We start from the raw sequence: 10,808 nt of genomic DNA, 5'->3' as shown, positions 1-10,808 counted from the left end.
TAACCTTAGTTAACTCCTGATATTCCTGGTGATAAAATTATATTTACATGAAGCCAACAGTAGGGGGAGCTCTCTGCATAGCGATTCATATAGCTTCCATTAATCTCAATAATAAGTATACAGTGATATTCCCCTAGTGGCAGCAGAAAAATATATATTATTTAACGCTACTTCTTATGAACTGCGCAGAGTGGGGCTTCCAGACACCAGTGTGCCCCTGTGGTTACCATTTATTGTTTAAAATGTTTAATTGAACTTCATTTTATCAAACCTTGCCTTCCTTCATTTCTTTCTTCCTGACCAGGTGACAAATGTTAGCGCAGTAAGAGCTAATATGGCCGACAGGAAATAGAGAAAAAGACTGCATACAATGACTGCACACATCTGGGAGCACAGGCAGGATTTAATTTTTGTCTGGAGCTTAACAATACACCTTACTCTAAGTACAGTACTTATAGAGGCTCTGTCACCACATTATAAGTGGCCTATCTTCTACATAATGTGATCGGCGCTGTCATGTAGATTACATCAGTGTTTTTTAATTAGAAAAACAATTATTTTTGACGGAGTTATGACCTATATTAGCTTTATGCTAATGACTTTCTTAATGCCCAACTGGGTGTGTTTTACTATATGACCAAGTGGGAGTTGTGGAGAGAAGTGTATGATGCTGACCAATCAGTGACCAATCAGCGTCATACACTTCTCTCCATTCATTTACACAGCACATAGTGATCTTGCTAGATCACTATGTGCAGCCACATACACACACATTAACGTTACTCAAGTGTCCTGACAGTGAATAGACATTACTACCAGCCAGGACATGATGTTTATTCAGAATCCTGACACTTCGGTAACGTTTGTGTGAAATTTACAGCACAGCAAGATTACGCTGTACACTGTCATTTAAAACGAGATTACGCTTGCTGTGCTGTAAATTTCACACAAACATTACCGAAGTGTCAGGATTCTGAATAGAATAATCGTTTTTCTAAATAAAAAGCACTGCTGTAATCTACATTACAGCGCCAATCACATTATGTACAAGATAGGCCACTTATAATGTGGTGACAGAGCCTCTTTAATGAGCAATTGCATATGGGAAATAAAAGGGAAGGTTCATGTTTCAACATCTTCTGTCCTCATCGGTGGAGGTCTGTGCACATTTACCTCCACCGCTCACATGTGTTGTGGGGCTGTTCCAATCACAGTACCCATTATTTTCTGATCTTCACATCTAAAATTTGGTTCTCCTATTCACTTCAATGGGATTGCAATGTGCACCGATCAGTGTGGGTCACAGGGCACAGACTTCCACCGATGACATCATCTGAGATCAGTGGAGGTCTGTGCCCTGTGCTCCCCACTGATTATATGGGTCGCTGAGCTCCTCTCATCACAGTACCCCTTATTTTTCTGATCTTCATATCTAAAATTTGGGTCTCCTATTCACTTCAATGGGATTGTAATGTGCGGTGATCAGTGGGAGTCACAGGGCACAGAGCTCCACTGGTGACATCATCTGGCATTATTGGTGGAGGTCTGTGCCCTGTGATCCCCACCATTTATATGTGTTGCTGAGCACCTCCATGATCTGATCACAGTACCCCTTATTTTTCTAATCTTCAGATCTAAAATTGGGGTCTCCTGTTTACTTCAGTGGGACTGTAATGTGCATCTATCAGTGGGGGTCACAGGGCACAGACTTCCACCAATGACATCCTTTACCATGACTCAGTATAAAGATGGGATATGGAAAAGAACCTGCCATGTCAATAATGGAGGAATTGTTATACCTTCAGTCCTGGTGAAAGTCTTGTGCTTGCTTCATTGTATAGACACATGGATATATGTGATCATTAACCCTACAATGTTAAATGACTTGTACTGGGGATTTAACAAGCTGGTCCAGCCTAATCTTAATGCAGCTTAATCAGGGTATAATAAAAAGTCTTGCAGCTTTTCTAAAATACTTTGCATTGCAATAGTTTGCCATTGTCAAAATGTCTGCTTGCTGTCAGTGAATAAGGCCATTCTTGCCCACCTCCAGCTCTCCTCCAGAAACCTGTTCTAACCTAATACTTCTCACAGCTGAGCATTTTCTATACTTATATCCAGTGCAGACAATCCTCTGTGAGCTAAACATTCTACAACCTGAGCGGTTGTAGCAAACGGAAGAGAGATTTGTGCAACTGATGTTATAACCCCTTCCCGACATCCACCTTATATATACAGGGGGGAAGTTTGGAGCTGGCTCACAAACTGAGCCCGCTCCATAAGTTGAGCGTGTCGGCTGTATGTTACAGCCAACACTTTAATGCAACGAGCGGGATCCTGCTCATTTAAGCCCTTAGATGCTGTGGTCAATAGCAACCGCAGCATCTAAGCTGTTAGAATCACTAAGGCAGCCCCCTCTGACATCCCATTACCCCCTTACGACACGATGGCGGTGTGCCGATGGTTGTCATGTCAGCTTGGGGGCCTAACGAAGACACCAGGTCTGCCATCTTTCTTCTTCAATTAATGGGGAAATGTCAAAATCATTATATACTGTATCATTAGGGGGACTAATAAAAAAAAAATGAAAAAAAGGTAAATAAAAATATTAAAAGTAGAAAAAAAAACCTTTTCCCATTTCCCCATAAGCTTTGCATAAAAAAAATACACATAACTGCTATCGACACATCCGTAAGCCTGTACTATATAACATTATTTATCCTGCACTGTGAATGCGGTAAAAAAAAAGAAACAATTTCTAATACTAAAATCTTAGTTTTTTTGGTCACTTCATCTACAACCAAAAATGTAATAAGTGCTCAAAAAGTCGTATGTTTCTCAAAGGTAGCATTAAAAACTACAGCTGGCCCCGCAAAGTATAAGCCCTCACACCACTCAATCGACAGAAAAATAAAAAAGTTATGGCTCTCAGAATATGGCAACATAAAACAAAAAGTAAAAATAGTAAAAAAAAACAAAACAGACACTTGGTATCACCGTTATCGTATTGACCCGCAGAATAAAGTTAACATGACAATTTTACTGCTTGGTAAATGCCGTAAAAACGAAACCCACAAAACAAATCGCAGTTTTTTCCCATCTAAATTTTTTTCTGTTACCTAGTACATTATATGGTACAATCAGGGCCGCCATCAGGGGGGTATTAGGGGTAGTGGTGTGAGGGGCCCGGCCAAACCTAACTGAAAGGGGGGCCCGGCAACTGCCGCAACATTCTTTTGGTAGGAAAAAACGGGCCCCTGTAATGGGGCCCGTTTTTTTCACCAAAAGAATGTCGTGAGCTGCTGCTGCTGCGGGCCCCCTCCCCTCGTCATGGGGGGCCGTCAAACAGTCCGCCCGCGCGCGCACCCGATCGCGCGCACAAGGAAACTCCCGCGCGTGCGCACTCGCGAGCGCGCACCCACGAACGCCCGCACTGGAGACCGCCCGCGCGCGCACCCGCGATCGGCCGCGCGCGCACCCGCGATCGGCCGCGCGCGCACCCGCGAACGAAGCGCGCGCAGCCGCGGACACACATGGACAAAACTTACCTGGAGCCTGGCTGGAGGTGAAGGACTGGACGTCTGGACCGAAGACCTCGCCTGGAAGACATCGCCGGAAGAGGACTTGAGTGGGAGCAGCTCTTCTGACACGGTGAGTCAATTATCTCAAAGTGCTGTTTATGTATGGCCCTGTTCACACAGTATTTTGCAGGCAAAAAAAAATCTGCCTCAAAATTCCTTAAAGAATTTTGAGGCAGATTTTGACCTGCCCACACTATCTTGCCGCGTTTTTTTGCTGTGTTTTTTGCTCGCGGCGATTGAGGACAGCAGACAAAAAGCGCAGTGAAAAATGCATTTTCTGCCTCCCATTGATTTCGATGGGAGGTCAGAGGCGGAACCGCGGCAAGAAAGGACGTGCTGCTTTTTCTTTTTTCCGCAACTGGCTCCCATTGATTTCAGATTACATCAATGGGAGGCGGTTTTGGAAGTTTTTTGGTGCTGATTCTGACGCAGCGTCCGAGTCAATATCAAGGCCCAAAAACTCTGTGAACTTGGCCTTATTGTTAGGGCTTATTCAGACGAACGTGTAATACATCCGTGCAACGTGCATGATTTTCACGCGCCTCGCACGGACCTATGTTACTCTATGGGGTCGTGCAGACTGTCCGTGAGTTTCATGCAGAGTGTGTCCGCTGCGTAAAACTCACGACATGTCCTATATTTGTGCATTGTTCGCGCATCACGCACCCATTGAAGTCAATGGGTGGGTGAAAATCACGCCCAGCACTTCCGCAGCCGTATAAACTATGAATGAAAACAGAAAAGCACCACGTGCTACAAACATACAAACAGAGTGTCATAATGATGGCGGCTGCGCGAAAATCACGCAGCCGCGCATCATACGCTGCTGACACACGGAGCTGTTATGGACCTTTTGCATGCGCAAAACGCCACGTTTTTTGCGCGTGCAAAAAGCACACGCTTGTGTAAATCCGGCCTTAGGGTAGGAACACACTAGGCATGAACGCTGCGGATTTTATGCAACACATTTTATTGTAGAGAATCCGCAGCGTATTACAGTCGCAGCAGAGTGGGTGAGATATGAACAAATCTCATCCACACGCTGCAAAAATAATGGACCTGCCGTGTGGCTTTTGGCTTTTTAAGCCGCAGCATGTCAATGTATTCTGTGGAATCGCCGCTCCTCTGTTGCGGAAATGCTGCGGTTCTGCCGCAAAAATCACAAATGAGAAAAAAAAAAGGTACTTTTTTAAATTGATAAAAAGTTTAGACTTACCCCGGCCGTAGTCCTGGTGACGCGATCCTCTATTCTTAGCGCAGCCCGGCCTCCTGTCATGACGTTTCATCCCATGTGACTGCTGCAGCGGTCACATGGTCTACAGCGTCATCCCAGGAGGCGGGGCTACGTTCAGAAGAGAGAGATGCGTCACCAGGACTACGGCCGGGGCAAGTCTAAACTTTTTTTCCCTGCAGGATTCCCGCAGCGGACACGCCTCACCAAACCTGCGGCACTATTTGGTGCGGTTTTGCTGGCAGAATTCCCTGCGGCTACCGGGGCGGATAAGCTGTGTAGTCTTACTCAGCATATCCGCCTAGTGTGTCCCTTATGATGTCGCTCCTGGAGCTGCTGCCGCTCTCTAAATAGGCAGTTGGTTCAGTAGAATTTGGAATTATTTTTTTTTTGTGAACCAGCTTAAAAAAATACAAAACTTTTGTGTTAGGGCCTGTTCACATCACCGTTCGCTTCCGTTCCGCGGTTCCGTCTGAGGTTTCTGTCGGGTGAACCCCGCAACGGAAAGTGAAAGTGACAGCTTCCGTTTCCATCACCATTAGCGCAGTCGACTACGCTATTGATTCCGTCCGAAAACCAGCCGGAATGGTGACGAACGGAAACCATTAGCGATGTTTCCGTCACCATTGAGATCAATGGTGACTGAAACGGAAGCTGTGCTGTCACTTTCACTTTCTGTTGCGGGGTTCACCCGACAGAAACCTCAGACGGAACCCCGGAACGGAAGCGAACGGTGATGTGAACAGGCCCTAACACAAAAGTTTTGTATTTTTTTAAGCTGGTTCACAAAAAAAAATAATTCCAAATTCTACTGAACCAACTGCCTATTTAGAGACCGGCAGCAGCTCCAGGAGCGACATCATAAGGGACACACTAGGCGGATATGCTGAGTAAAACTCCACAGCTTATCCGCCCCGGTAGCCGCAGGGAATTCTGCCAGAAAAACCGCACCAAATAGTGCCGCAGGTTTGGTGCAGGGAAAAAAAGTTTAGACTTGCCCCGGCCGTAGTTTAGGTGACGCATCTCTCTCTTCTGAACGTAGCCCCGCCTCCTGGGATGACGCTGTAGACCATGTGACCGCTGCAGCAGTCACATGGGATGAAACGTCATGACAGGAGGCGGGGCTGCGCTAAGAATAGAGGATCGCGTCACCAGGACTATGGCCGGGGTAAGTCTAAACTTTTTTATAAATTTTAAAAAGTGCCTTTTTTTTTTTTCTCATGTGTGATTTTTGCGGCAGAACCGCAGCATTTCCGCAACAGAGGAGCAGCGATTCCACAGAATACATTGACAAGCTGCGACTTAAAAAGCCAAAAGTCACACTGCAGGTCCATTTTTTTTGCAGCGTGTGGATGAGATTTGTTCACATCTCATCCACTCTGCTGCGACTGTAATACGCTGCGGATTTTCCACAATAAAATGTGTTGCATAAAATCCGCAGCGTTCATGCCTAGTGTGTTCCTACCCTAAGGCCGGATTTACACAAGCGTGTTCTTTTTGCGCGTGCAAAAACGTGGCGTTTTGCGCATGCAAAAGGTCCATAACAGCTCCGTGTGGCAGCAGCGTATGATGCGCGGCTGCGTGATTTTCGCGCAGCCGCCATCATTATGACACTCTGTTTGGATGTTTGTAGCACGTGGTGCTTTTCTGTTTTCATTCATAGTTTATACGGCTGCGGAAGTGCTGGGCGGGATTTTCACGCACCCATTGACTTCAATGGGTGCGTGATGCGCGAACAATGCACAAATATAGGACATGTCGTGAGTTTTACGCAGCGGACACACGGACACACTCTGCATGAAAATCACTGACAGTCTGCACGACCCCATAGAGTAACATAGGTCCGTGCGAGGCGCGTGAAAATCACTGACAGTCAGCACGGCCCCGTAGAGTAACATAGGTCCGTGCGAGGCGCGTGAAAATCACGCACGTTGCACGGATGTATTACACGTTCATCTGAATAAGCCCTAACAATAAGGCCCAGTTCACAGAGTTTTTGGGCCTTGATATTGACTCGGACGCTGCGTCAGAATCAGCACCAAAAAACTTCCAAAACCGCCTCCCATTGATTTAATCTGAAATCAATGGGAGCCAGTCGCGGAAAAAAGAAAAAGCAGCACGTCCTTTCTTGCCGCGGTTCCGCCTCTGACCTCCCATCAAAATCAATGGGAGGCAGAAAATGCATTTTTCGCTGCGTTTTCTGTCTGCTGTCCTCAATCGCCGCGAGCAAAAAACGCGGCAAGATAGTGTGGGCAGGTCAAAATCTGCCTCAAAATTCGGTGCGCGGTTCCAGGCGGGTGCGCATGCGCGGGAGTTTGCGGGTGCGCGTGATCGGTCGCACGGGCGGCGGTGTTTGACGGCCCCCATGACGACCCCCATGCTACCCAGGGCCGCCATCAGGGGGGGTATTAGGGGTACTGATGTGAGAGGCCCGGCCAAACCTAATTGAAAGGGGGGCCCGCAGCTCATGACATTCTTTTGGTGAAAAAAACGGGCCCCATTGCAGGGGCCTGTTTTTTTTCTACCAAAGGCAAGTCGCGGCAGTTTGCCGGGCCCCCCTTTCAATTAGGTTTGGCCGGGCCTCTCACATCAGTACCCCTAATACCCCCCCTGATGGCGGCCCTGGGTAGCATGATATAGTGCTGGACGGAGTACCGTTAACAGGCGGTGCCACGGTAGGGGGGCCCAGAAAATTTAGCTGTAGGGGGCCCTGAAATTCCTGATGGCGGCCCTGGGTACAATAAATAATGTCGTGAAAAACGACAGCTCGTCCCGCAAAGAACAAGCCCTCATACGGCTATGTTGATAGAAAAATAAAAAAAGTTATGGCTTTTGGATGGTGGGGAGAAAATGAAAAAGCGAAAAATAGCTGCGTAGGGAAGGAGTTAAGCTCACAGGAGATTGTCTAAATAGAATTGTAACAAACCCTCAGCTCAGAGAAGCATTAGGTCAGGATGGGTTTTCAGCCTCTGGATGTTAACAAACGTTTTTCCATTCACTGGCAGCAAGCAGATATTGTAAATGGTTGGGAAAGGAAACACAAAGCATACTGGGAAGATGCAGAATGTTCCATTTACATAAAACCGGAAAACCCCTTTAAGATGTTGATGGATTTAAATTGCATAAATAATATGGATCCCGGTTGACTTGGAATACATGATCTCATTAGGTTTGATGTAAATCGGTTACGTTTGATGAGTTGTTGCAATAAATAATTTTCTCTTTCTTCAGACGCTAATCTTGAGTCTTGCCCTTCTGACAATGAACTCTTGTAAAGATCACTCGTAAAACCAAGAAATCCGCTTGATGTTTTCCTGGAGGAGGTGGTTGAACGTGAAGCCCACAAATCAGATCAGAGACCTCCATGTAATTGTGTAATTAATCGTAGCCTTTGAGTTACAAGATTGAAGTTTGTCTGCGAGGAGAACTCAGTGCAATGAAATCCTGGAGTTTGTCTGATGAGGCTTCTTGGGTTTTTGAGCCTCTTTTCAAGTCAGGAAAGTTTTGTGCCGCGTTTCTTTTGGCATTTTATATGATCTCTCAGATCGGTAGGTTAGTTAGTGGTGCCCGGGGAGGCCTTTAATTGTCTGATGTGGGAATTATTAAGTATGGAGTGAAGTGTTGTCTACGTGGTTTAAGAATTGATCAGCCAGGCCGGAGACGTCTGGTGGTATGTTGGGTTCTTTGCTGGTGAATGCGGATGGCTCAGCGCTGTCGACCCTTCCAAAAAGATTTGGTTCATGTGGGGGAGCTGCCTGGGGAGTATGGGTCCCATTCTTTTCTATGAGCGCTGCCACAGAGGTGTCTCAATGGGGTCTAGGTGATGTGGTGAGGCGCATTGTTCGTTGGGCATCATTCGTGTTCCATTTCTAAAGTCATCCACATTTACTGTCTCATTAGATGCTTGTCCGTTTTGTTTTTAAAAAAAGTTCAAAGCGAGTGTACTGGTGGTGTTGATGACTTTGAGTGTTTGGTGGTTGTGTGTTCCCTTCTTATTCTCTTTTAGATGTTTGTTTGATTTGAATCCTTGGCCATTCATACATATTCTGGGAAGCGTTGGGAGCCAATGTATGTCTGAAAGGTGGTCAATTAGTCCTATCTCATGAGACTGCACTAGTGCGGTGGATCGGGTACATGGTACGGTCTGGAGTGGAGTGCTCTTTTAGTTTCATTATTACTGCAGCATGAATCAGCCAACCGGTTGGGATGTTGCTGAACAATGCAGGGAAGGATTTGGGTCTTAGGTCCTCTAGGGAACCTATTTGAATTGAGGCCATCTTACCCTTGTTTATTTGTCCTGTGGTTGGATATTGTACCTCATTTGGTCTGGCACCATACCAGGTCTGTGGAGCACCTGAACAAAGTGAGGATAGAAGTTAGCAAAGAGGTAGCAAGGAATGATGGAGTTGTTGTCAGTCACAGAAAATTAGAAGCCTCCTCCGCAGAACTTTTGCATCAGGACGGTGCCCACCCTAATGCTATCGGCACAAGTTTGGCGATGTTGGGTCTGCGTGATGGTGTGAAACGGGCTGCGGCGGTCTAGTGAGACTCATGTACATAAGTTGTCAAACACCTAAGTCTGTGCCATGTGAATAGGTCTTAGAGGGAGGCTTGATGATGATTTTTGTGTAAGAAGGTCCCATCATAGGTACGGTGACCTCTCCTGTGGGTTAATCTTAATGACGTAAAATAAGTTTGCCCCGAGGTGGCACTGTGCAGCTGGGGAAATTGGTGAAATTTTGATGCTTCTTGCTGAGACCTATGCTACAGGGAGAGGTGCAATTTTTATAGGTTATGCTTGGATAATGAGGTAACTGTGTTTTTATTCATGCTTAATTATATTTCTGTAATACATTTATAACTTTGGTTGCTGATGTTATATAAACTGCCTGTTCTTGTTCTGAGAAGGCCATACTGTCCTGGTTAGCGACATTAGTATTGTATGTATGTTCATTTATTGCGTTAATAAACGGCTGCTGCGGCCATTAAACCCAGTCGAATGTAGTCTGCGTCTTTACTGTATTACAGGTGGGTAAGGTAGGGATCATGCAAAGTATAAGTAAAAAAAAGTTTTAATTAGTCGAGCGGAGAATCCCTCTTCCCATTGTCATGAAACCTTCTTCACCTGTTTTGCTTGGTATCTGGGAGAATTTGAATTCTTTGCATTCAACTGGATCACACCCTTCACTAATAAGACCCTCTGCTTCTATTATTTTGGTTTGGGTCTTTGCACTCTTCTAGCTCTAGGATTTTGGGGCGTGGTGACTTTTTGATAATTGATTCTCTTGGTAACACTGGTGGAACCATGGCCAAATCTATGCCCGCTGTCTTGGGGTTATGTTCGACTCAGATCTTTCCTTTACCCCATATATTCATTCACTTGCACGTTCATGTCATCTGCACCTCGAAAACAACTCTAGAATCCACCTTTACCAAGGAAACAGACAAAACTATTATTGTTGTCCTGATTCATTTGCATCTTGACTACTGTAACTCATTACTAATCGGTCTTCTCCCCACCAAACTCTCCCCTCTCAAATCTATCCTGAATGCAGCAGTCACGCTCATCTATCTGTTCAACCACTACACCAATGCCTCTACCCTGTGCCTGTCACTGCACTGGACCGCTACACCAATGCCCCTACTCTGTTCAAGTCAATGCACTGGTTGTCCATCCATAGAATTCAATTTAAACTTATTACTCTCACCCACAAAGCTCTCCCAAGTGCTGCACCTCCTTACATCTCCTCCGTCATCTCTGTCTACCAACCTACCCTTGCTTTATGTTCTACCAATGACTGAAGACTAACATTCTCCATAATCCGAAACTCCTACACCAAGATTTCTCTTGCGCTGCACCAGTCCTCTGGAATGTGCTACCCCAGACAATCAAATTAATTGATTAAGAACCCCAGAGGTTTGAAACGCATAAGCGTGGTCCCGGGATTTTCATTTTAATTGTTCTGTTTTTTTAAAATGACCAAATAAAGCCGATT

Source organism: Rhinoderma darwinii, chromosome 1 (assembly GCF_050947455.1).
Source record: "Rhinoderma darwinii isolate aRhiDar2 chromosome 1, aRhiDar2.hap1, whole genome shotgun sequence".
NCBI classification, from domain to species: Eukaryota; Metazoa; Chordata; class Amphibia; order Anura; family Rhinodermatidae; genus Rhinoderma; species Rhinoderma darwinii.
Note: the sequence above shows the minus strand (reverse complement) of the source record.